At 36.5% G+C, this 27,310-nt stretch overlaps 2 long non-coding RNA genes across 2 annotated transcripts in view; one reads left to right on the top strand and one right to left on the bottom strand.

The window, feature by feature from the left end:
- LOC116575228 overlaps nt 1-23,074 on the bottom strand; it is a 48,340-nt gene extending 25,266 nt beyond the window's left edge. Inside the window, exon 1 of the long non-coding RNA XR_004279659.1 lies at nt 23,013-23,074. This is a non-coding gene — a long non-coding RNA (uncharacterized LOC116575228). The remainder of the gene's footprint in view (nt 1-23,012) is intronic.
- On the top strand, nt 170-27,310 carry LOC116575229. Its single transcript, XR_004279660.1, has 3 exons — nt 170-201; nt 2,791-2,794; nt 27,214-27,310. It is a non-coding gene; the product is annotated as an uncharacterized LOC116575229 (long non-coding RNA).

Raw genomic sequence — 27,310 nt, 5'->3', positions numbered from 1 at the left:
TTTTTTAACGATTTTATTTATTTATTTGAGAGAGAGAGAGCATGAGCGGCGGGGGTGGGGGGGCAGAGACAAGGGGAGGGGGAGAAGCAAACTCCTGCCTGATCTGGGAGCCCGATGTGGGGCTTAAACCCAGGGCCCTGAGATCATGACCTGAGCCAAAGGCAGACACTTAACCAACTGAGCCATCCAGGCACCCCTAATGTGTATTTCTTGATTTTTAAAATATATTTATTGACTATTTTTATTTTTGTTGTTCTATGAATGGCATGTTCTTATGTTTTATTCTTTCTTAAATGATTGTTGACCTTTCAGTTTTGTTTTGTAGAACTTTTTTTTTCCAATTATATGGATTAAAAACTCATACTTATATACTATGACTTGTCTTTTAGTAGTTATCAGAGATTTCCTTTAAAAAAATTTTTTTTTTTTTTTTTTTGGTAGGATCCATGCCCAGCATGGAGCCCAATGTGAGGCTTGAACTCACAACTATGAGATCAAGACCTGAGTGAGATCAAGAGTCCCAACTGTTCTTTTTTTTTTTTTTTTTTACATTGATCACTATGGCAGAGACTTGTCTGTTTTATTAACATTTTTAAGAAACATCTTCTGTGTATGATTACTATACACTTTCATTTCTTTGTTTTCTATATTATTACTACATACTGCCTTCAATACTTCCTTCCTTCAATTTGGATTTAGTCTTTTGTTCTTTTTCTAAGTTCTTAAATCACTTATGTAAATGGTAATTCTTAATCTTTGTTATATTTCAATATATACAGTCAGGCCTATGAATCATCTTCTAAGTTTTCATTTAGCTGGATTTTAAAAGTAGTTCTAATTATTTAGCAATACTCATTATACTGTTTTAAAGAAAGATTTTATTTATTTATTTATTTATTTATTTGAGAGAGAGCACATAAGCAGGAGAGCAGCAGAGAGAGGGAGAAGCAGGCTCCCTACTCAGTAGGATCAGTCCCAGATGTAGGACTCAATCCCAGAACCCTCGGACATGACCTGAGCTGAAGGCAGACACTTAACCGACTGAGCCATCCAGGAGCTCCTCATTATACTTTTTTAACCTATAAATTATTTACATGTGTTTATTATTTTTCTGATGTATGAGCTTTGGGGACCCACTTTTGACATTACTTTCTAGTTGTACTATGTATTATGTTAAGAAAAAGTAGTTTTTTAGTATTTTTGGTTAAGATTTTTTTGTGACCTAAGCCCTGGTCAGCTTTTTTTTTAAAGATTTTATTTATTTATTTGACAGAGAGAGATCACAAGTAGGCAGAGAGGCAGGCAGAGAGAGAGGGGTAGAAGGAAGCAGGCTCCCTGCTGAGCAGAGAACCCAGTGCAGGGCTTGATCCCAGGCCCCTGGGACCATCACCTGAGCTGAAGGCAGAGGCTTTAATCCACTGAACCACCCTGGCCAGCTTTTTAAATGTTTCATAATGGCTTTCCAAGTGTTGATATGTCCTGATTTTTTGGTGTAGACTTACATATGTATTTCTTAAGTCAGCCTTCTAAATTATTAATATTTGTTAATTGTCTATCTGATCTATTAATTGCTTGTTGGTGGTCTAAGTTTAAGTCTCTCATTTTTATTGTAGATTGTCTAAATTTTCCTTATAGTTCTGTCACTTAGAAATATTCTGCATTTATGTTAGGTGATTCTGATTTTTTTTTTTTTTTTTTTTTGGTGCATTGCTTCTTTCACTATAGGTAATGACTATCTCTAATATTTTTTTGCTTTGAAAACAGTTTTTCATGATATTCATGTAACTAGGTTTACTTTGCTTAGTACTTCTTTTGCATATCTTTGTCATCTCATTACCAGTAATAACTTCTGTGTAATTATGTTTTACTATTGTTATCTGTAAGAAGAATTTAGCTGAAAAGTTGCCCTCTTCAGTTTTTTGGTTATTTTTCTTCTTAATGTATGACCCTAAGAACATACAATTCTGGATTGTAAACTCACCTGAAATGATTTTTCCAAATGGATGTTAATATTATTGATATATATGTAGTTAGGTTTATTTTGTTTGCTTTAGTTAATTGTCATATTTAGTAATTATTTTATTTAATTAGAACAGTGTCTCTCCTCACTCTCCTGTCATTCATTCAGTCTGAACCGATGGTATTAGCTTTCTAAGTATTCATCTTTACTAATAGGTCTGATTCAGACTTATTGCATGATTTATCAGCTTATTATATTCTTTGATGCACACCTTTGAGGTAATTGAAGAACTATTTCTTCTTTCCCTCTCTGTACTTCATTTCCTCATTTTTTGTTGTTTTTTTATTTCCACATTGTCAAATCATATGGCATTTATTTACCCCTATGCTATTTATGTTTTTTTAAAAAATAATTTTTGGGTGACTGGGTGGCTCAGTTGGTTGGGCATCTGCCTTCAACTCATAAGATCGAGTCCCACTTGGAGATCCCTACTCATACCACTTCATTTGCCAATAATGGCAAATGATGGTAGAACACGCATTAAGATAACCTCTCAAATTCTGGGATGCCTCAGTGGCTCAGTCAATTAAGAATCTGACTCTTGATTTCAGCTTGGGTTATGATCTCAGGTCCTGGGATTGAGCCCCGCATCAGCCTCCATGCTCAGTGGGGAGTCTGCTTGAGATTCTTTCTCCTTCTATGCCTTCTGCTTATGTGTTATCACTGTCCCTTTTATTCAAAGCTGCAAATATTTCTGAAAATATAATTCTGTTAAAAATTCTGTGGATTTCCTATGAATCTCAGTGGGGACTCATTCCATTAGATAAGAGCCAGGTCCACAAATCTCTTCAGGATAAGCCCCCTGCCCTCTCTCTCAACCTCCTGCTGAGAGAATTGAGGGATAAAGCTCTTAAGCTTCTTAGAAATGCTGTTGTTGGGAGATAATGTGCCAGTGAGGTATATCCTTATACACTTTGGAGTGCCTTTTGTCTGACTGAATGGTACTCTTAATCACCAATTTAGTGCTCTCTGCAGTCTTAAGGGATAATTTTAATAAAGATTAAAGCCGCACTCTGCTTCATCTTTAGACCAAGTTTTCCTGGCAGTGCTCTGGATTTCACATTACTTGGAAGACATTCCTTAATTTTAGTATCATTTGTGATCTGGTAAAGCTGGGATTCTTCAAACTAGCAAGTCCAGGCTCCTTTTGATAGAACAGCTCTTTTTAATTTTTTCCCCTTATTTCTATTCTCTCCCATATTATTATAAGTACCAAGGATAAATGAGCTTTAATATTATGATTAAACGTTTGCTATGTCACCTAGCTCATACATTTTCTACAGGTCATAGTAATGCTAAACTTTCTGTCACTATACAAGGAAGATTCCCTTTCCTTCAGTTTCCAATAATGTGTTCCTCACTTCCCTTTAAAGTCTCATTAAAAACCTCTTCACTATATAGACTTCTACCCATAGTCTGTCCAAGGCATTTTAGGCTTCCACTAACAATCTTTTCAAAGTCTTTGCAGATTTTTCCACTGCTACTTCCAAAGACAAACTCACATTTTCATTCTTTCCTGTGAGAACATATCTACTCACAGCTATGAAAATCTGCACTTGCTATCTCTTGCTATGTAACAAATTACCTCAAAGTGTAGTGACTTCAAACAATGAAAAATTATTATTTTTTGCAGTCTTTGAAGTCCAGGAATGGATTAACTCAGTAATTCTAGACTCAGGTTTCTCACAAGATTACACTCAATATACTGGCCAAGGCTGAAGTTATCTGAAGACCTGACAAGAGTTGGAGCTTCTGCTTCAAAGATGGCTCACTTACATGGCTTTTGGCAGAAGCCTCAGTTTCCTATCCTTTCCTTAGAGCTGCCTGAGGACCCTTATGTCATGGCATTGGTATTCCCCAGAGTGAGTGAGTCCTGAGAGAGAGAAAGCCATACTATTTATTTATACATTAAAAAAAATATTTATTTTGGGGGGAGTGGGGCAGAGGTAGAGGAAGAGGGAGTCTTAAGCAGATTCTCTAACATAGAGAGTGATGCTCAACCCTGAAATCATGACCTGAGCCAAAAGCAAGGGTCAAGTGCTTAACTAACTGACACCCAGGCATCTTGGAAGCCAGGCTTTTTAAAAATGACCTAGTTTTCTAGTTTCTGGATTTTGTTTTTTTACATTTGTGAGGAGTCACTAAGTTTAGCCCTCATTCAACAAGAAGGAAGTTAGGCTAGACCACTTGAAAGGAGATATAGACAAGAATTTTAGACGTATTTTTAAACCACCCATTCCAACTTTGTTTTAGTTTTTTACTTTTATTTTTTTCAAAAGATTTTACTTATTTATTTGACAGAAAGAGACACAGAAGCAGAGAGAGAGGCAGGCAAAGGGAAAGGAGAAGCAGGTGCCCTGCTGAGCTGAGACTCTGACGAGGCTTGATCCCAGGACCTTGGTATCATGACCTGAGCCAAAGGTGGACACTTAACTGACTGAGTCACCCAGATACCCCTCCACATCTTTGTTTTAATCTTAGATCTATAGTTCAATAAGTTCACTGCTCACCATCAGTTCTTCTGAAGTTGCCCAATCATTTACTGGTTGAGTGATTTTTCCTACTAAATTCTTCCAGAAGAACACAGGGGTAGAGTATGTCCTGAGTTTGACACTTTTTGTATTGTCTTGCTCCTGAAAGTAGGCTGGGCTAGATGAAAGCTTGTGCTTACACTCATTGCTTTGAGTACCATATACATATTGCTTGACTGTGCTTTGGAGTTGAATGTGTTTCTGTGCGGAAGATTATGACAATCTAATTTTTTTCCTTTATAAGTGACTTGGGTGTTTTTTGTTTTTTTGTTTGTTTGTTTGTTTTGCCCAGAGATCCTGAACATTATTTTCTTTATATTTTAAGTTTAATAATTTTATCAGTGTATGCCTCAGAGTTAATATTATATGATGCCTACTTGCAATATATACACAGGACTTTTTTATTTCTAGAAATTTTCTTAATCTTGAATTATGATTTTAAATACTTCTGTTTGTTTTAGTTTTCTTCTTCAAGAAAAAATACACACATATTATATATATTATGTTTAATATATGTGTGTGTGTGTGTGTGTGTGTGTGTATATATATATAATTGTTATGAGTTGAATTCTGTCCTTTCCTCCCTCCCCAAAAAAGGTATGTTGAAGTCCTAACCCCCAATACCTTAAATATGACCCTATGTGGAAATACGGTCAGAGCATATATAATTATTAAGTTAATAATTGCTAGAGTAGGTTGTGTCCCTCATCCAATATATTGGTATTCCTCATAAGAATATGGTCATGTGAAGATCGAGACAGAAAGCCATGTGGCAATGAAGATAGAGACTGGAGGTATAAAGACAAGCTAAGGAACACTGAAGATTTCATGTGAACCACCAGAAGCCAGGACAAGGCAAGTAAAACCTCCACTAAAGGTTTTAGAGGAAGCAAAGCCCTGCAGATACTTTCGTTTTGGGCTTCTAGCTTTCAGATAATAAATTTCTGTTGTTTTAAGCACTCAGTTTGTAGTACTTTGGTGCTGTCACCCTAATAAACTAATAGATCAATCTTCTTTGCCTGACTTTCACTTGAATCTTGTCTCTGATTCTTTTTATTATTTGTTTCAATTTTTTTTCAAGGATTCTTTGTGTTGTTATGTGAAGAGAAGTTTCTTTAGTATCTGATGCATTTTTGTGCTCAGGCTCTCCCTAATTTTTAGAATCCATCTTGTTTCGGTAGGACCATACTATTATCTGCTTCCTTCCTTTACTTTCATTTACTAGCAGGTGCTACCTCTAAACACACTGCCTCTGCCTTCCAAAGTGTGTCCCTCTCTCCTCCACCAGATGCACTTTCCAGAACTCTTTATTTATTTTACTTCCCCCTTGCCAGTGTTTGACCCACCTGGCATCAGACCTGCTTTCAGAAGTTTCTTTTTAGTGTAGAGCTCTTTTCTTTGGGAGATTTATCCCAACTGGTCCCATGTTCCAACTCTGCCAAGACTTTCCTCGTGGTTTTGTGCATTTCCTGCTAGACTCCCCAAAGTGCTTTGGTCTGGTGTTTGGATATTGTCCCCCTCTTACATGTAAATTGGAGTTTTGTGAAACTTTTCTTTTTAGTAACACTGTGAGTAATGGTTATAAATGCTTTTACATAGAAGTCTATTTATATGGAAATCTGTAATTTGATATCTATATTATGTAGAAAACTGAAGTGAAGCTCAAACAGTAGGTCTCTTAAAGGATCTGTATTCTCCTTTGTTTGGAGTAGACATAATGACTGTCTTGATTTTTTGAAAATAAGGATCATTGATGTTATGAGAGTTCTTTGATTTTATGAAGTCAATATGGCCTCCACTTTTGTTTTATTAATTCATAGGTTTTGAAAGTCATAGTGGAATTTATATTGCTTATGTAGGATGCAGGTAGGTATGGGTCAAAATCAGGGCTCATGTTTGACAGAGGCCAAGATCCTCAACTTCTCCAAGCCCTATTTTGCTTACTTTCAGAATGGTTTTAATATTAGCTATTTTGCATTATTGCTCTAGTTCTATATTTGATAATTTATGTGAGCATACTATTTTTAGCATGGGACCTTTTATGTTAAAGGTATTCAGAAATTGATAGAAGTTGTTATTCAAAATAACATTAATATTATATATAGTCAGTGAACCAATTATATGTAGGCTACTTTGGCTTATTAGCTATTTTAGCATTATGAATTTGATTTAAGCCATAAACCCCTTTTGAAGTCTTGGAATATATCCCTCTGTCAAAGGAAACTGAGAAGGCGATTAAAAAGCATTGGTTAGAAAAAGATACTTGCGAATTCATTTTCTCACTTAGCTTAGAATGACACATGCTGATACATTTTGTTTTGGCAGTCTTGAGTTTTCTAAAGCCTTGGACTAAAATGAAAACAATTGAATTGGAAACTTAGTATCATCCACTTCAAGTATAGTGCAACAGCTTCTGCTATGGACTCAAGTGCATTTAAAGGGTACATTGTTTACATTCTACTCAGAAAATAATAATATTTCCCTCACATCCAGTCTGAGGACCTCATTTAATTCTTTTATAGGAATTCAAAGCTCGTAAAGAGAATTAATGGTGTAGAAGACTGAATATTTTTATTCTGTGGTAAACAAAGACAAGCCGAGTTGCTACCCAGTTTGTGTGAGAATATTCTGGTGTTATCATATTTGTTTCAGCCATAATTTAGGGAAGTGGTTCCCAAACCTGGCTGGCTATTAGAACTACCTAACGAACTATTCAAGCAAATATATCCCTCAGTATTTCCCATACCTAGTGAAACATCATCTATCTCTTATAAATATCCTCAGGTGATTGGTGAAATCTTAATTCAGGATGTTTCAGGTTAGTCTGTATTTCCTTGGATTTGAATTAAAATGCCAAAAGGCAGCTTGTATTGTTTGGGGTGTTAGAAGAACTACATAGACCACTGCTTTTCAAAGGGTGGTCCACAGACCAGTAGCATCAGCCTTACCCAGGAGCTTGTTAGAAATGCAAAATTTATGCCTTTCCTCAGACATGGTCTATAAGACATGCATTTTAACACAATCCCTAAGTGGTTTGTGTGCACATCGAAGTTCTAAAAACACTGACAAGAACTTTCATGGAATAGGTTTTGACCTTTTTATCCAAAAACTGAACATAAAAATTCCATGTACCAACAAGAGTGGAGATGCAAAATCAAAAGGCAAAATTTTATTGTTGGTTGGTCTATATACAACATAAAGGTTTTTATTTTAATTGCAATTGTAAAAAAAAAACTAGTTAATTGTTTAGTCTGAAGCTAGAATTGAGTTTGCCCACTACCACTCATTGTTTCTATGTTATTTATAAAGATTTGTAGTTAGGAAGCTGGAGGTCTTAGTTTGAACTGTACTTTATTCTTATCTTACTGACAGGTGAAATTTGTAATAGAGGCAGCATCAATTGCAGCAAAGTATAAACTAGAAGCAAAGCATTTATCTTACCCTTTCTGAGAAAAAACATTTTGCAATGTGGTACACTTTATTTGGTGAACAACTTAATTTACTAGTTTCTGCCAGGCTTTCCCAATTAGCCCCACTGATCATCCTTGCCACACTGGCTCTTCTTTCTTAAATGTCTTTCTTGTCACAACTGTGTTTCAGAATGATTTATTTATTTATTTTTTTCATTCTTCAAATTGCACTTCCTTGAGGACAACTTGTATTTCCTACTTTTTGTAGCTCCCGATGATGTCCTCATCTGCCTCACCCCCCATTCCTAATATAGTTCTTAACAGGGTGATGGGTATTTCAGGTGATTGCATATCCTGATTTAATTGGGGGCAATTCTAGAATAAATCTGCCATCCCACAATAATTATATACAGCAGCCACTTTCACTTTCAACAATGTCCTGGTCAGAACTATACATTATATGGTCTCCTCTCCGTAATGAAGATGAAACTGAACTGTGGTTAATTTTGTAAGGAGATCTTTTCCTTTAGAGGAACCTCAATAGCTTTTGCTAGGTGAGACTACTACTTGCCCAGCACCCCTTCAGTTTACGCTAACCCCATTTTTTCCTCCTTTCTTTGCCATAGCTGTCTTTGATCAGTGTGAAAAAACCAATATTCAAAGGATCAGGAATAAGTTGCGAAACTTCTTTGGCAATACAGTATACTAGAAATAACTCACTGCCTATTGTAGCCATTTAATTTTATTTGAATTTCTTATTATGGTTTAATATTTTTAAAGTTATGTGTTATACACACTATGGGTTTTTTTCCAGGTTTCTTGAGGCATAATTAAAAAATAAGATTGTCAGGTATTTAAAGTATACAACACGATGATTTGATATACATAAAGAGTGTGAAATGATCCCTCCCACTGACTTAATTAAGACATCCATCACTTCACATATTTAATTTTTGTTGCTTTTGAGAACATTTAAGTTCTACTCTCTTAGCAAATTTTAATTATGCAATACAGTGTTACAATTTTAGTTACTATATTATACATTACATTCTCAGACCCTATTCTTTTTTTTTTAAGAGGTGGGGAAGGGGCAGAGGGAGATTCTTAAGAGAGAATCTTAAGCAGGCTCCATGCCCAACATGGAGCCCCATACAATCTCATCACCCTGAGATCATGACCTCAGGCGAAATCAAGAGGTAGATAGATGCTTAACTAACTGAGCCACCCAGGTGCCCTAGACGTCATTCATCTTATTGCTAAAAGTTTGTATCCTTTTACCAGCCTATCCTTATTTTTCCCACCCCACAATCTCTAGCAACTACTTTTTTATTCCGTTTCTGTGGGTTTGACTTATTATTATCTTTTAGATTCCACATATAGGCAATACCATGCAGTCTTTGTCTTTTTCTTCTAGCTTATTTCACTTAACATAATGCCCTCAAGGTTCAACCATGTTGTCACAAATGACAGTATTTTTAAATGTTGAATAATATTCCATTATATATTTATGCCACACCCTTTATCCATTCACCACTGATGGACACGTAAGTGGTTTCCATTATCTTGGTTATTGTGAAAAATACAGTAATGGACATGGGAGTACAGATATGTCTTCAGGAAATGATTTTGTTTCCTTTGGGTGAATCCCCAGAAGTGGAATTGCTAGCTCACATGGTAGCTCTATTGGGGAAACGCCATACTACTTTCCATCGTGGCTGTACCAGTTTACCTTCCCACTAACAGTAGAGGAGAGTTTCCTTTTCTCCACATCCTCACCAGTATTTGTTATTTCTTGTCTTTTGGATAATATTCATCCTAACAAATATGAAGTGATATCTCATTTGTGGTTTTGATTCACACTTCCTTGATGACTAGTTATGATCACCTTTTTATATACCTGTTGGCCATTTGTATCTCTTCTTGGGAAACATGTCTACTTAGATCCTTTGTACATTTTTAAATTGGGTTATTTGTTTTTCACTATTGAGTTGTATGAGTTCCTTGGTACGTTTTGGGGTATTAACTCTATCAGATATGAAATTTGCAAATATTTTCTTCCACTCCATAAATTGTCCTTTCATTTTGTTGATGGTTTCTTTTGCTGTGTAAAAACTTTTTAGTTTTATATAGTCCCATTCATTTTAGTTTTTGTTGTTTGGGCTTTTTAGAGTTTTACCCAAGACCAGACCAGTGTCAAGGGTGTTTTCCTCTATGTTTTCTGCTAAGACTTTTATGGTTTCAGGTCTTGAAACCTGAATGGTTTTTAATGTTCAAGTCTTTAATCCATTTTGGGTTAATTTTTGTGTATGGTGTAAGATGGGAGTCCGGTTCCATTATTTTACATGTGGCTGTCCAGTTTTTCCAGCACTATTTGTTAAAAATATTTTTTCCCCCTCAGTATATATTCTTAGCTCTTCTGTTGAAAATTACTTCATGTATGGGTTTATTTCTAGGCTCTCTTTTCTATTCCATTAATCTATGTTTCTATTTTCATGCTGATACCAAAAAGTTTTGGTGACTATAGCACTGTAACGTTTGTGCTATTTGTTTTTTAGGGCAATATTTTTCTCCACGCTTTTTGGTGGTTCCTCCTTCATCCTTTTCTTCATGCCTCCTTCATCCATAATCTATCCCTTTCAAAGTAACTGATGTTAATAACATAGTAGGTCTCCTTCTCTATTTTCCTTCATAATCATAAAACAAATATATATACATATTATATATTATATTTTATATTATATATGCATATAGAATATATAAATACAACATATTTAATGCATATTTATACACACACACACAACATTTATTGGATTTTTTTTTTGTCATTACTTTTTCCTCTCACCAAAACCTTGTAGAAAGACGCCTGGGTGGCTCAGTTTGTTGGACGACTGCCTTTGGCTCAGGTCATGATCCTGGAGTCCCGGGATCGAGTCCCACATTGCGCTCCCAGCTCCATGGGGAGTCTGCTTCTCTCTCTGACCTTCTCCTCGCTCATGCTCTCTCTCACTGTCTCTCTCTCTCAAATAAATAAATAAAAATCTTTAAAAAAAAAAAAAAGAAATCAGTAATTATTTTAATAGCTGCCTTTCCAGGATGTAGATGTATCACAATTTGCTTAGCCATTTCTCTGAGATTATAATTAAGTTATTTCCAGTTTTTCTTATTATTATTTGCCAATACAAACAGTACTATAGTAAATGTTCTTTGACATATTCCCTTATATAGTGATGCTTTATTTTCACTTCGAGTAGGATTGATGGGATTGATGGGTCAAAGTTTTGTGTGTATGTGTGTTTAATTTTGATAGATTATTGCCACTTTACTTTCCAAAATAATTGTAGCAATTCCTTGCGTTGTTGCCCTTAACTCATTTGCTGCTCTCTGATTCCAAGAGCAAAGTTGGACCTTGGGTGCTAGAAAGGTCCTATGAGACCAGGCTGCTACATTCTACTATAATCTTTTAGTATAAATAAAAAGCCTTTTCAATATTGAAGAGAAAGTGCTGTAATTTGAGTTTTACATTAAATTAGTTGCTTTTCTGAAAAGAACAGAATTACTTGAAATCTGGACTACCGCAGCAAAGCTGGGACATATGATTGTTGCATAATTTGGACACATAGATTATGAAAGCTGTGCATTGTGAGCTGTGTACTAAACAGGTATAGGATTAAGAAGTTAGAATTATAGTGAGAACACTTGCTTATATTTATTTTATATTTACTCATTTGTTCAGGATCAAATAAGGATAAGTTCTGAGGATAGTTTGTGTGACTGAAGTACAATTTAAATGATTTGGCAACTTCTTCCTAAAGGGAAATTTTACTTTCTTCTGATTTCATCCTCAAACTCACATTGCTATGGTGACATCAATGTAGGCTCACTCTGGACCTAATAGCATGGATCTCCATTTACAAGGGCTGATCTAGGAATTACTATCTTTAAATGTCTGATTGTCAGAAACAGAACAAACCAGAGCCTCCCCTCTCCCACAAAAGGTACAGTTTTTCAAGGACACCGAGCAGTTACATGGTGGCAAGTTGAGTACACTGGGTCCCTTCTATTTAATTTTGAATGAGATTTGCCTTTCCTGCCTGCAGAGCCTCTGCCACCACCACTAGCTGCGGCTTATGGAATGTCCACAGACATGGAATCTCACATTTCATGATATCTGACCAGCATACCCAGTTCACAGTGAAGAAGGCAAGAAAGCGGGCCAGGACTATGGGATCCTATGACTGTATGAAGACACATTATTCAGAAGCAACTGGCCTCATAGAATGCTGGTATGGCCTTCAAAAGGCAAAGCTGAAGTGCCAGACATGTTAGAAGAAATACTCTGAGAAAGAAATACCCAGGATGTATATACACAGAATATAAATAGAATCATACTTTTATATGGTGCTCTGACCCCTGTAGGAAGGATGCGTGGGTACAAGAGACAAGAGAAGGAAGCAGGAGTAAGCCATGCACAGTCACTCCTAATGATAACTGGGAAATTTATGCTTCCTATCCCTGTAAGTCTTCAGTCTACAGGACTTGGGGTAATGTTTCCTCAGGGAGCACACTATCATCAGGGAAAACATCAAAGGCTCTAATGAACAGTAAGTGATGGCAGCTGACATGGCACTTTAGATTCCAGTTTCCCAAGGGCCAGAGAAAGAGAAGAGGAGGCATCATTCTGGAAGGAGTGATTGAACCTGATCAGTGGGATGAGGCTGCGTTTCCATAAGGCAGAATACATGTAGAATCCAGGTGATTCACATGGATTCCTCCTGGTACTCTTTTTTCCCATTGTAACTGAACAAACACATGGAGCAATCCAAGAACTGAAAGGATAGGATTCTATTCAGACCCCTCAGGTATATAAGTTTGGGTCATACCATTAGGAAAGCCACAAAGACCTGCCAATGTAACAACTGTGGATAAGGGGAATTTAGAATGAATGATGGAAGAGGAGGAGCAAGTAAAAAAAAAAAAAAAGAAAAGAAATAGTGGCAGTAGTTTAAGTGTACCGAGTAACATGTTTCATATTATTCATGCACTTTGCTAACTTGCTTTATATACATTGTCTCCTATAATCTGCCCAACAACCTTTTGATACCCACACTACTTTACAGATGAATATATTAGGGTTCTCCACAGAAGCTGAACTGATGGGATATATCCCTGTCTGTGTCTGTGTCTATAATCATCTGTTTATTTTTTATAAGGAATTTACATGATTATGGAGGCTGCGAAGTCCCATATTCTGCCACCTGCAATTTGGAGACCAGGAAAACCAGTGGTGTAATTACTGTCAGAGTCCAAAAAGCCTGAGAACTGGGACTGCTGATGGCCATGGATTCAAGGACATGAGAAGTGAGAAGGAATTGTAGAGCTGGCATCTATTTGTCTTTCTTGATTTAATTTGGCAAAAATATGTGTTGATCACTGTCTGAAAATTCTCCAATTTATGATTCTGAATTAGACCCATATTGATTCTGAATGTCAAAAACCAGAATTGTTGAAAATTAGAGACGATGTGCAATGCTGTCCTTTTACTGCATGTATTGTATTACAGTGCATTGTACTGAATATGCAACATTGATAAACATCTTTTCATAGAAAAAAAAGAAAAAACAGAATTTGGAATTTATAACTCTGATGACCTCCATTAAATCTAGAGATCAAAATAAGGTACAGATTCAAAGCTAAAGTTTGACCTTATGTCCTAAACATGTTTGTCCCGTATCTTTAATAACCTTGCTTTCTTAATGATCTTTATTTTGCTACTTTATCTTCTCACTTTGTATTGGTTCTTTCTCATCAACATGATTAAGTCCCTTGATTTTGGGAAAAAAGTCCTTTATCCCTAGGATCCTTTCACTAAAACCCATAAATCAAGTCTTTTGAAGATAAAGTCAGTGTTCACTCAGAGTTACTTTCTCATTTCTGTAGTTCTGGTCACTCCACTGAGTATACTCTATCACATGCCACATCTGTCTTCCTCTTTTTCTTGTTATGATGCTATTGGCAGTATTTATGTGTCCTGGGAATATAACTTGTCCACAACTTGTTACCTGTTGACCTTGGTCAGATTGGGCTACTTTATCTACTTGTAACATGGGAAATACTTGCTTTAAAGGTATGTTTTGAGAATTAAATGACATGGAAGAAAACATGTAACACATTGCTTAATACTTTTTACTACTTCTTACTGTTTCCTTTCTTTTCTTTTGTCTCTTTCTTTCTTTCTTTCTTTCTTTCTTTTTTTTTTTTTTTTTGAGCCTTTATCCCTTGGCTTTTAAGACATAATACTTAGGAAAATCTCCTCCTACCCACTGGCTGCTTACTCCTCTGTTTTGAAATACTATCCTTCTCTTCAAATCCCTTCTTGATTCTCTTTTCTTCTTATCTTTATTTTATTTCTGGGTGAATGTTTCTGTTTAGTGGTTTCCTTTACCGCACATATCCTCATTCCCCATAGATTCTTATCACTAAGCTACACCAGTCTCTTCAGTCAGACTCAAACGGAAAATTCAACAGATATGTAGAGCTCAACATTTTCAAATTTGAACACTCTTTCCCCACATTTGACTCATTTTTATATTTCTTTATCTAGCTACTTGTACCACTATCCACCCAATCACACAAGCCAGAAACCTGAGAGTCATCCTACACTTTATCTTCATTGGAATTTTTGTGTAGCATGTTACTAACTCATCGGTTCTACCTTTTAAATAATTTTCAAATCAATCCTTACTCTGTAGTTATTTAGCTCATACTTGTCTCTTCACTAATCTTTCCTCCGGCCCCATGCTTTTGTAATCACATTTCCATGTTATGATCAGAATATTGTTTTAAAATACATATCCCAGGGCATCTGGATGGCTCAGTTCGTTAAGCGTCTGCCTTCAGCTTAGGTCATGATCCTGGGGTCCTGGGATTGAGCCCTGAGCTGGGCTCCCTTCTCAGTGGGAAGCCTGTTTCTCCCTCTCCCCATGACCTTCCTCCCTCACTCATGTGCACGTTGTCTCACTATCTCTCTCAAATAAGTAAATAAAATCTTAAAAAATATATATAAAATAAAATGCAAGTCCCACTGTGCTACCCTTTGTGTATAGGATTAATTTCAAACTTCTTTGCCTGATATATAAGGCCTTCATTGACCTTGCCTTTGCTTGCTCCTTGAGTCACATCTTGTAAAGCTTTTCACCCCTATTCTCACATAACCATGCCAAACAGCCAGTAATTATAGACATCCAGTCTTTCTTTTTTCTGTAATTTTTTTTGGTAGTGTCATGCATGTACATGAGAAGGGATCTACTTAGCCTTTAAGATCATGCATAATCCTAACCCTCTCTGAAACCTTTATAGAAAAACTCAGATAAAATTGTTCACTCCTTCCTTTTGCTGTCACCCTAACATAAACTTATCTTTATTACTGCCATAATAAATATAAAGAATAGCAACATTCTTGTAATAAATTAAAAATGTCTCAAGATGACTATTTTGAGTGATGACACATATTTGGATGCACGCATTCTGATATACTTGTTAAAAAATCCATTTCATTACTTTATATTCACAGTGTAAACACAACACGTCTGTTATGGGACCTGAATTTGGAAAATTAGCTGTTGCCGTTTGGAGATTAATGTTATTCGTGGGAATACATTTTCTGTCATTAAATCAAGGAGCTGAGCTCTGCAGTGTCTCTGTGTTTAGACTGTATATTTAATAATGTAATGGGTGGTTGCCCATTCTCAAAAAATAGCATTCTCAGAAGAATATAACGTTCTGTGAATTCTAGTTTATGACTTTTTATAATATGCTATTTGGTAAAATGATTGTAGGGTGATTAATGATTTGTTAAATATTTTCTACAATTGCCTAGTCAAAAGACTTGGGTGCTTCAAGTTTTAAACGTCTGTCTCTTAAATTATTTGCTAGTTTTCAGTGAAGCAAATAAAGAAAAGAAAAAGGCAACATGTATTTTACCTGTCAGAAATGTAAATCTCACTAGCTCAGCTGGAACTATAAAATGCATTTTATCCTTCTCAGGAAGAAATACACATAAGAAAATGACTTGAAATACTAAAAAATAGTGGGCACTTGGTTTTTAGTCTGGAAATCTTTGATGCTTAGTAACGCCTGGTAAATATAACCAAATGAATGAATGAATAGATAAGAGGCCAAATAACTTTTCATATTTTCTATGTGTTTAAATCATATTTATTATTGAACATTATATTATTTTTAATAAAGTATTCAATTGCCATGGCACTTTGGCCCACATTCTTTTTTCTTTTTTGGTCAATTATTATTATTATTTTTAAAATGTGCCCACACTAAGCTGGATGCTGAGAATACATAAAAGACTTGTTATCCAGAAGTTCACACACTAGTATGGGCAACAGAAGTATATACAAATAATTAAAAGATTTTGTGATAAGAACTCTGAAAGAAATAGGTAGAAGGAATGGTAAGAATTCAATAGACTAATATTCAGTGCGAGGCAAGAGGGGAAAGGGGATGGAGTGTTAGGGAAGTATGCTTGGCTGACCACCAAAAAAAATCATTGTATTCAAAACAAGATAATGTGTATGTTTGGACTCATATGAAGTTAATTCTCAAATATAATTCTTAATGTTATCATTAAATTATTATTTTGTATAAATCACAAAGCTGATGTACATGAAAGTCTTATGATTTGTCTACTTAAAACAAAAAGCAGGACCTCAAACAGGAGCATATCTCTGAGAAGAAATAGACTATAGGGGATCTCTCTCTCTCTCTCTCAAATAAATAAAATCTTAAAAAAAGACCTATGGATAATACACTAATAAGTTACAGCATAAAACCATGAATACCAGCTAGGGAGTTTGAACATTGATTCTAGCCTTCTAGTCAATGAAAGTTTTTGCACAGAGCAGAAAATATATTGGGTATAAATGATATTTTGAGATGAGGGAAATCTCAAAGAAGAGGTTAAACTATACTGATACAAGATTTATGAGAAGTGAAGGTACATTACTGAATTACATGGCCCAAAGAGGCTATGCAATGACCATATTCCTCCGTGGGATAAATGTAGTGACAGCTGTACTATAGAGAATATGCACGAAATATGCACCAGTGTTTGAAAGAGGCTTTATTCAGGTCAGCAAAAAAGGAAAAATGATGGGAAGTGTGTAACTGTACCTGAATGGTGACCATGACCCGCCCAGTTTTCCTACTATCTAACCTCATCATGACCTTCCAAACAGCCACTGTAAAAGACTGTAAAATTCGTGTAGGATATGACAGTCCACCATGGAACGAGGCATGTTAGAGCTAACAATGTTATTTCCTTTCAAGTCTGTGAAGTTTTCCAGCCACAGCCAGGAGAAAGGGAAGTTATGCCTGAAGTAATTTGCCTTTAAGTGGACCTTGATCTATGTATGTCTGGTTCAGACACAAAGGGATAGGTTTGTACCTATTGGAAAATCATGATTTATCTGAGATCACCAGTGGAGGGTTACAATGGGTTACAAACCATCTTGGGGATGACAGAGGTGCCTGCACTGGTGACAAAGGACAGCAGTGTGTATCAGTACCTCTCAGCAGAGACTCAGGATGGTGGCCAGGATGCATTGAGACGGCAGCTAAGAGTGGTCCTGGAGAGTATTTTGTGCTTTCGGAGACTTTTGGGAAATACGTTGCATTTGGAAGGGCTCCAGGCCAACAGAATCATGCAGGGGTTTTGCCACATGGAGAGCTCACTACTTTTCCTCAGCATGTATCATGAGGCTAATTTTCAGAAAGGTCTAGACATTAGCTCCTATATAGTTACAGTTAAGTTTACATTTTTACATATGATTCTATGATCCATTTTAACTAGATTTTTTTGTTCAAATGAATGTCCAATTGTTCCTGCATAATTTGTTGAAGACTACCCTTGCTCCATTGAATTACCTTTATGCCTTTGCCTAGATCCCTTGACTATAGTTATGTGATTTTTATTTCTGAGATTTCCATTTTGTTCCATTTATCTGTTTCTGTTTTTTCACCACACTGTTTTGATCACTGTGGTAAGTCTTGAAGTTGGATAATGTCTGTCCTTCTACTTTATAGTTGTTTAGAATTGTGTTGATTTTTTTTTTACTTTCCATACAAATTTTAGAATCACTTTGTCAATATCCACAAAACAGTGTCCTGAAATATTAATTGAGATGTGTTGAATCTATAGATCAAATTGGGAGGAACTGACATTTTACCATTATTGAATCTTCTGTCCCGTGAACATGGACTAGCTCTCCATTTATTTAGATTTTATTTTTTTATCACTTAAAAATTTAGATTTCTTTCATTGTGGTTTCCATATAGATCTCATACATATTTTGTTATATTTATACTTAAATATTTCATTTTTTGATGCTAATGTGTATGGTATTATTTATTTATTTAGCTGAAGTGTAGTTGTCATATAATGTTATATTAGTTTTAGGTATATAACCTAGTGATTTGACAATTCTACACATTAAGTTATGCTCAGCAGGATAAGCATAATTGCCATCTGTCACCACACAATTATTTTATATACATTACACTTGCTACTTAATTATTTTAAAAATCTTCACCTCTTTTTCTGCCTGCTTTGGTATTAATTGAGCATTGTGTATTATTATATTTTATCTTTTCTCTTAGCATAATAAATTATGCTACTTTTAAATACCTTTTTAGTGATTGCCTTAACATTTTCAACATACACTTCCAACTAAACTAAGTCAACCTTCAAGTAACATTTGCCGTTCTTGGATAGTGCATTTACCTTATAACAGGTTTCCCAATTCTCCTTTCCCATCCTTTTGTTTTGTTTTAAGGATTTATTTATTTGAAGGAGATGGGGGAGGGGTAGAGGGAGCAGGAGAGAGAGACTCTCAAGCAGTCTCCTTGCTGAGCATGGAGCTGAACCCTGAGATCGTGATCTGATCTGAAATAAGAGTCAGTCACTTAATCCCCTGAGCTACCCAGTGCCCCTTCCTTCCCAGCCCCTTTAACACTGTTATTATTTATTTCATTTGTCCATATGTGATAATTACTCAATATGTTGTTACTATTATTTTGAACAGTTACCTCTTTAATAAGTTAAGAAAAAGACAGAAAACATTTTATCTCTATTCCTTCTCTAATTCCCTTTCTCTCTTTCTATAGGTTAGAGTTTTTGACATTCATCATTTTCCTTTTTTTTTTGTTTTTTGGAAGAACTTCTTTAAAATTTCTTACTGACTAAGTCTACAGGTGGCAAATTTCCTTAATTTTTGTTTGTTAGAGAAAGTCTATTTTTTTTAATTTTTGAAGGATAATTTTACCAAATATAGAATTTAAGGTGTGTGGGTACTTCCTCTCACCCCAACACATTAACTATTTCACGGAACTGTCTTCTTGTCATATGGTTTCTGATGAGAGGGTGCATGTAATTCTTATTCTTGTTCCTCTGTAGGTAGACTGTCATTTTTCTTTGGCTCTTTCAATACATTTCCTCTGTTTTTGGTTTTATGTAATTTGAATATGGCATAGTTGGGTGTAGATTTTTTTGAAAATTTTCCTTTTTGAAGTCTCCAAGATTCCTGGGTCTGTGGATTGGTGTCTGTCATTAGCTCTGAAAAATATTCTGCCATTATTACTTCAAATATTTCTTCAGAGTCTTTCTCTCCGTTTATTCCTTCTGGTATTTCCATTTTGTATTTTACTTTTTTTTTTTTCCAGTTGTCCCACAGTTCTTATATATTCTATTGTGGTTGTTTTTTTCATTCTCTTTCTCTCTTTCTTTTTTCCTGTCTGTATTTCATGGGAAGATTCTATTGACCTACCTTCAAGTTCACTGTTTGCTTCTTCAGCCATGTCCAGTCTATTGATGAGTCCATTAAAGACATTTTTTACTTCTGTTACAGTGTTCTCAATATAGAGAATTTTCTCTTCATTCTTTCAGTGTTTTCATCTCTCTGCTTGATTAACCCATCTGTACTTGGAGACTGTCTATTTATTTCCACTGGAGGTCTTGGCATTTTCAAATCTTGGCATAATCAAATTTACTTTAAATTCCCTATCTGATAGTTCCAACATCTATGTCATACCTGAATCTTGTTATGAAACTTATTTTGTCTCTTTGGATTCTCTTTTTCCTTGTCTTCAGCATGTCTTCTATTCTTCTTTTCTTGGAAGCCAGGCTTAATGTATCGGGCAATAAGAGCTGCAGTAAATAAGCCTTTAGTGTGAGGTTTTGTGTTAATCTGGCTGGAAGTTGGGCTGTGTTTAATGTAACTGCAACTGCTGGGGGATTCAGCAGTATCCTCACTTTTTTCCTCTCTGCTTTATTCTTTTGTATTTACTAAGAACTCTTTCCTTCTAATTTATTTTTATTTTAAAATTTCAATTCCTAAAAAATTAACATACAATGTTATATTAGTTTCCGGTGTACAATATAGTGATTCATTAATTCCATACAGTACTCAGTGCTCATTGTACTGTAGTGTACTCTTGATCTTCTTTACCTATTTCACCCATCCCCCTACCACCTCCCCTCTGGTAACCATTTGTTTTTTCTCTGGAGTTGAGTCTGTTTTGTTGGTTTGTCTTTTTCTTGTTTATTTGCTTTGTTTCTGAATTTCCACATATGAGTGTAATCATATGGTATTTGTCTTCTCTGACTTATTTTGCTTAGCATTATACTCTCTAAATCCACCTATGTTGTTGCAAGATTTCATTCTTGTTTATGGTTGACCTGTAATATTCATCTATATATATATATTATATATATATATTATATATATATATACACACACCACATACGGTACCACATTGCGTAGGCTCTGGACACTGGTACATTGGAAGGGGTGGATCTGCAGGATAACAAAGGGGCAGGACAGGTGGTATTAGCAAGGTTTGGCAGTGTAGACTGTGAGAGGAGACCTAGAGCTAAGGCTGTCTGGAGAGGATGTGTCTGTAGGAGAACCTGGGAGCAGGGTGTGCTGTTATTAAGTTAGGTGAAGAGAGTTGGTACTTATGCTGGTTCTAGCAACTAGGATGGGTGGTAGGGATGGAAATTGGGCCTGCCAGCTTTGTTGTTCCTGGAGAAGTTTTCTAAAGATCCCTGGCCCTCCAAAGCACCCTCTGAGACTAGTAAATAAATCTCCTTCCTATATACCCCAGGCATTTTTCAAACTCCTGCCTCTGTGTTATATCTGCATGGGGCTGTTTGTTGTGCTGTCTACTTAAAGATGGGACTCAGTTTCCTATCACTCTTCAGCTCTCCCAGACCCATGCCTGCTGATTTTTAAAGTTCCAGATGGTAAGTCCTACTGATTGTAAGAACTAGTGAAATTTAGCCCCTCTGGTTTTCAAAGCCAAATGTTATGGGGATTCATATTCCCAGTGTGGGTGCCATGTGCCTAGGGGGTCTGGTCCTCTCCCCTCTCCACAAACACAGCAATCTCCCTCCTGCAGATAGCCCAGCAGGTCAGTTTGGCTTCTTACTGTATATCTACCTTCCTTATCCCCTTTGAGGTGACCTCTTCTCTATAGTTATCTGGGAAGAGTCCATTCTTCTAGGCTTTGGGTCATTTTCTGTGTTATTTACACCAGTGTGGGTGTTATTTGGTTGTATCCATGGGTTAGGTGAGGTTAGGATCTTTCTACTCTACCATTATCCTTGGAAATCCCTAAGAACTCTTTCTTAAATAGAGTTTGTCTTGCAACTCTTTCAGTTGCAATCCTTTGTTATTATACTGAAGTTTTGTTGATGTGTTTTTAAGTTATATGGGAGGAGAAATACTCTCTTATCTTATGATTAATTCTCAGTCTTTTGGTGAGCTGAATCTTTGGACTCACCTCAGCCATATTTCTTAGCCATTTTGCCTTCTTTTAAAAGGTGTGACAGAAAGTCTAGAGGAAGCTGAATTGCATAATTGACTTTTTATATAGATAATGCTGTCATATTCATTTTCTTTAGGGAAAAGTTCTTTGTTGTGGAGACTGCCTTGGGCATATTTCAAAATGGTTAATTTCCTGTCTCTCTGCCCAAAACACAAGGGGAGTTATCTCAAATCTTCACTTTACCTAGTGGGTTTCTGGAGATAGAAGTCATGAAAGAGTGAAGACTGCTAACACTGGGCCCCCAGGAGTATCTCATTGTCATGCTACTCTACACTCAGCTCTCAGCAATTAGTCAAAGTTACCCAACAAGTATTCCTATGAGTTTACGGCTCTAGAGGGTTCTGTCCCAGGTAAGCTGGTCTTGGCTATGATTTTCAGTATCTGCCTTTCTCCAAATTTTAGGGTGGTGGTTTGCCCCATAACCTGAATTCTCTGATGAGCCCAAGAAAAGTTGATTTTCAGTAGCTGTTCTTCTATTGTAAAGATCAGAGGAATGACTACCAAGCTCTTCACATGTGAACTATCATCAGAAATTCTCTAATCTCCTTTCTAAGGCCTTATCTAAACCAAAGTAAATTGATCTGTGTGGAACTGGTTGAACTATTAGACTATCTTTTCTGAGTTTGAGTTATAATGTTTCTTTCGGTGACTGTCATGCAAATCATGTAAACAATACAGCATGTATTTTTGCATCATTTAATATTAGCATATGCATATGCATGATTTAATATTAGCTTTCAACATGTGAAATGTGCATGTCCCTTGACTCAGTAGTTCCACTGCTAAGAAACTGTCCTAAAATGACCACAAATGTCTAAAATAAAGCTGTATGAAGATGTTTTTTAGAGATTTGTAATAGTGCTCTCTCTGGCATTGAAACTGTTTTAGCAAGATCAAATGACCATTTAAAGTGTTATAGAGGAGATTTTTGTGTTAAATAAGAGATTGCACTTGATGGCCTCAAGAGTTCATCTCCAGTTATGCTGTGGAGTAACACGTCCAACATGCCTCCCAATTTTTCTCTGCTCAGAGAATATCCAGTTATTCAAATTCAAGCACACTCTTCTGCAGAAGGGGGAAGATTTCATCATCATAGAAGGAATAAAAGTCACCAACACATGGGGCACATCATATGATTAACTGCATTTTACTTACATCTCTTGTTTCTTGTCCTTTAAAATGTCAGCTACGTGAAGCAGTTCACTGCTGTGTTTCCAGCACCAGAACAGAGTCTGACATCACAATGGATTTTTCATTGTTATCTTATTTATCGTCTTAGAGTTCCATTAAGGCTAGTAATTTGTCTGTCACTTTGCTCAGTTGATATTTCTTCAATTGTCATGTGGCTTCCATTAACTTAGCTACCATCCACCCAGTGCCACCTGCAGTTTGCCCATCAGCCCCTCAGTGGATGTCACTATTCTCTTCCTGTCTTACCTTTTGCCACTGCCCTAACCAAAACTGCAGATGATGGAAGATTGAAGCACCCAGAGCTTTGACTATATGTCTGTTAGTGAATGGCCAATTGCAGTCCAAGAGCTAACTAGATGTGGCACATAGGGGCAGGGAAAAGAGGACATGATGGTGACAAAAGAGGGTGAAGAGTCAATTCTGCCTCTTTCCCACTTGGAATTTATGTTACCTTGTTTGAGATCCAAACAATACACTTAATTAAATGGCAAAAGGGAAAGGTAGACAAATGGGAAGATGTTAAAATGCTCTGTAAGTTTGTTAGGAGAAAGATTTTCACGAGTCTCTTTCATTTGTGGATGCCTTACAAGCAGAGGCACTGATAGCCTGTGGATGTCTTACAAGCAGAGGCACTGATCCCCTTTCTAGGGATGTTTTTTAGTAAGTGGATGGCCTTGGAAGATAAAGTGTTTCAAATTTCTGGAGCAGAGAGTGGACTTTCTTTCTTTCCAGTATAATAAAGATGGCTCTCTCAAGGGTAAAGGGCAGGTTTTCTTACAAGCCCTATAAAACATTTGGATTCTGCAAGTTTACAGTTCCTCAGGTGTGACATAAGTGACTATGTGCAACATTCACCTGGACCCCTAACTTATTGTTTGAACTAGGGTCAAAGGGGACTGATAAAAATTAACATAAAGCTCACAGTGCTTGTACTGCCATAAGTAATAAAGTCCATTTTTCTTGACCCAGGAGTCTTCTGTCTACTGTCAGTAACAATAAAATAGTAACAAGCTAACTTATTTTTTTTAAAGATTTTATTTATTTATTTGACCGAAAGAGATCATTTGTAGGCAGAGAGGCAGGCGGTGGGGAGGGAAGCAGGCTCCCTGCTGAGCAGAGAGCCTGATGTGGGGCTTGATCCCAGGACCCTGGGATCATGACCTGAGCTGAAGACAGAGGCTTTAACCCACTGAGCCACCCAGGTACCCCCAAGCTAACTTATTATCAGAGTAAAACTGGAGACCTCTCACAGTTCTTGACAAAGATGACTCATTCTTCCATTCCCTCCAAATAAACTCCCTAGTAAATTATATTTTTATTAACTATAATTAGCATTTTTTACTTTCAAAATGTGTTTTGAAGGCAGAGTATTTTAAAATGCAAAATCTATTGATCTCCTTACAATTGAAATTAAGAAATAGTATCAAATTTACTGTGAGTTTATTAACTTGATGTACATAGATAAGCACTTGAGCTAGTGAAGCAAGTTGCAATGACTTATTAATATTCAAAAACTCTGTACTAATATAGTGATATAAATTATTCTGTCTCTTTTCTTTCCTTCTGCAGTCATCCAAGATATAGTCGATGATTCTAAGTCTATTTAGTGATTTAAAAGGAGAGATTTATTTCACCCTTGTAGGGCATTGTTCTCCTTTGTGAATTGTTTGATTTTTTTTCTTATTCATTCCTGAATATCTCTTACATCTCTATTCTAAGTACATTTGCTTTTATATTCTTTAGGATAAAAATAAGTGTTTAACTTATTGAAGAATATATCAATTTTATGTAGGCTTGTTGACAAAAATTGCTTTTTAAAAATTGATTTTTATTGGTGAGACCATAACTGTATGAGAGTCAAGGATTTGGAGATAAAAGATACTTTACTTAACTATGACATACAATATTTCTTGTTATCATTTTCTTGTTCTTTTTTTTGTATGTTTGTTTTTGGAATAACTAATCTAAATCTTAAGGAAAATATTAGCTAGTAAAATTAATAAAATAAGGATTTTTTCAAACCTCAAAGAGCCTATGGATAGAAACAAAATCAAAAGAATTGGGGGGCACCAGAGTGGCTCAATGTGTTAAAGCCTCTGCCTTTGGCTCAGGTTACGATCTCAGGGTCCTGGGATCGAGTCCCACATTGGGCTCTCTGCTCAGCGGGGAGCCTGTTTCCTCCTCTCTTTCTCTCTGCCTGCCTCTCTGCCTACTCGTGATCCCTCTCTCCCTCTCTGTGTCAAATAAATAAATAAATAAATAAATAAAATTCTTTAAAGAAAAGAATTAGACACATTCATATAGTGTTTATTTTTTGCCGTATTTGCCAGATGCTGATGACGAATTTAAGGTATAGGAAGATCAAGTAACTTGCTCAATTTCACACAACTAGGAATGGGACAGAGGAATTCTGATGCTAGGGTCTACCTCACTGTGTTGTCTCTCTTAAATTTCATTCTGTTTCCACACAGATTCCAGAAACTTGGAAAGCCAACCGTTTCCTATCTTTCCTTCACCCCACCTTAAATTATCATATTATTATCAACCATAAGCTACTTCTCCTTCCTCAAAAAACTGTATTTTCTTTCAGTTGCACAGTGTCATATAATTGAAAAAGCTACAGAGGGTTTATTCACACAAGACTCTAATAAAGATAAAGGATATGTCACAGGAGGAGAAAGATAACATAGATAAATATCAGAGAAGTGTGAAAGTTCTAGGTACAGTTCACAGGGCTCTTTCTTTGCACAAGATGTTCTTTATCTCCAGATTGTGAGCCACTAAGAAAGTGCAAGACATCTTGGTTTCAGGGAAACTAAGGCACAAGTTTACTGTGGGGCCTTTTACAAAACAACGGTCATGTAGTTAAAGCCAATGGTCTTAGAGCTAAAATTAGGCTGCATAACTGCTTACACCAGATGCTAACTATTAATATCTTTTATTATAATACATAAAAGTGTTGTATAGTTTCCATTGATATGTATTCAAATTCATTAATCTTTTCTCTGTCCCGCCTCATTTGCTGTTAATCCTCTTCAGTATATTTTTCATATTGTACTTTGTTTTTCATTTATAGAAGTTTGACTTGGACATTTGGAGTGGGGGCAAGACGGTGGAGAAGTAAGGGACCCTATTTCAACCGGCCTCCTGAACTGAGCTGGATATCTACTAGACCACTCTGAACACACACAAAATCAGCCTAAGCTGTAAAAAGATGTATCAGGATCTATATCAACAGAATATCTCTGGCAGTTGGTTTCAAGTTATGAAGCAGGGAGCCATGATTCTGTAGGCAGATATTGGTAGATAAATGGAAGGGGGAGGGAGCCTCTGGGATTGTGCACCACCAGCATGCAAAAGTCATCTGCCAGGTTTTGGGCAAAGACTTGCAGACAGGTGGTGGGGAAAGGACTTTAGGGCAGTCCCCAGACTGGAACGTGGAGCTGCAGGGGTACATGTGTGGACTGGAGGTGGCTGGTGATTTTAGAAGCACAAAGGGCAGAGACAGGCCTGGACCTGGAAATGAAGGTTGGGAGTGTTGCTATGGGGCACACAACCCAGGACACTGTGGTTTTTAGCAGCGCAGAAAAAAATGGAGACAGTGTGGCCTGGAGTGCTTACTGAAGAATGGGCTGCGATCTCTCTGTTCTGAGACAGAGGTTTGGATAGTCACTTCTGCTCTGACTCTCAGAAAAGACATGGAACGCTGCCAAAGAACAAAAGCCCCCAAGCTGGTCTTCACTGAACCCATTCCCCCTACAGGAGGCAGAGCAACTCTGCCCAAACAGGGATGCCTGAGTAATAGTGCGGCAAGCCCCTTCCTCAGAAGACAGGCTGGGAGAACAAGAGGCTGACAACCCTAAGGTCTCTATAAAACAGGTGCATCTTGCTTGAGTTGTGGTCAATAATTTGGATTCTGTACATTCCTTCAACCACCTCTTAACAGAATCATGAAGGAAAAATTCAGAGACTGTGACCTCTGCCACAGAACTAATGAATATGGATATAAGCTAGACGTTGAAAATAGACTTCAGGGTCACAGTTATGCAGACAATAGCTAGGATGGAGAAAACTATTAATAGCAACATAGAGTCTCTAAGAGTAGAAATGAAAGCTGATCTTGCAGAACTTAGAAATGCCATCAATGAGATCCAATCTAATTTAGATACTCTTAACAGCTAGGGTAAACGAGACAAAAGAACAAATTAGTGATCTAGAACACAAACGGATAGAAAAGAAGGAACAGGAGGAGGCCTAGAACA

This window comes from Mustela erminea, chromosome 16 (genome assembly GCF_009829155.1).
Source record: "Mustela erminea isolate mMusErm1 chromosome 16, mMusErm1.Pri, whole genome shotgun sequence".
Taxonomy (NCBI): Eukaryota; Metazoa; Chordata; class Mammalia; order Carnivora; family Mustelidae; genus Mustela; species Mustela erminea.
The sequence above is the reverse complement of the archived record's forward strand: the minus strand, read 5'-3'. Positions and strand labels throughout refer to the sequence as shown.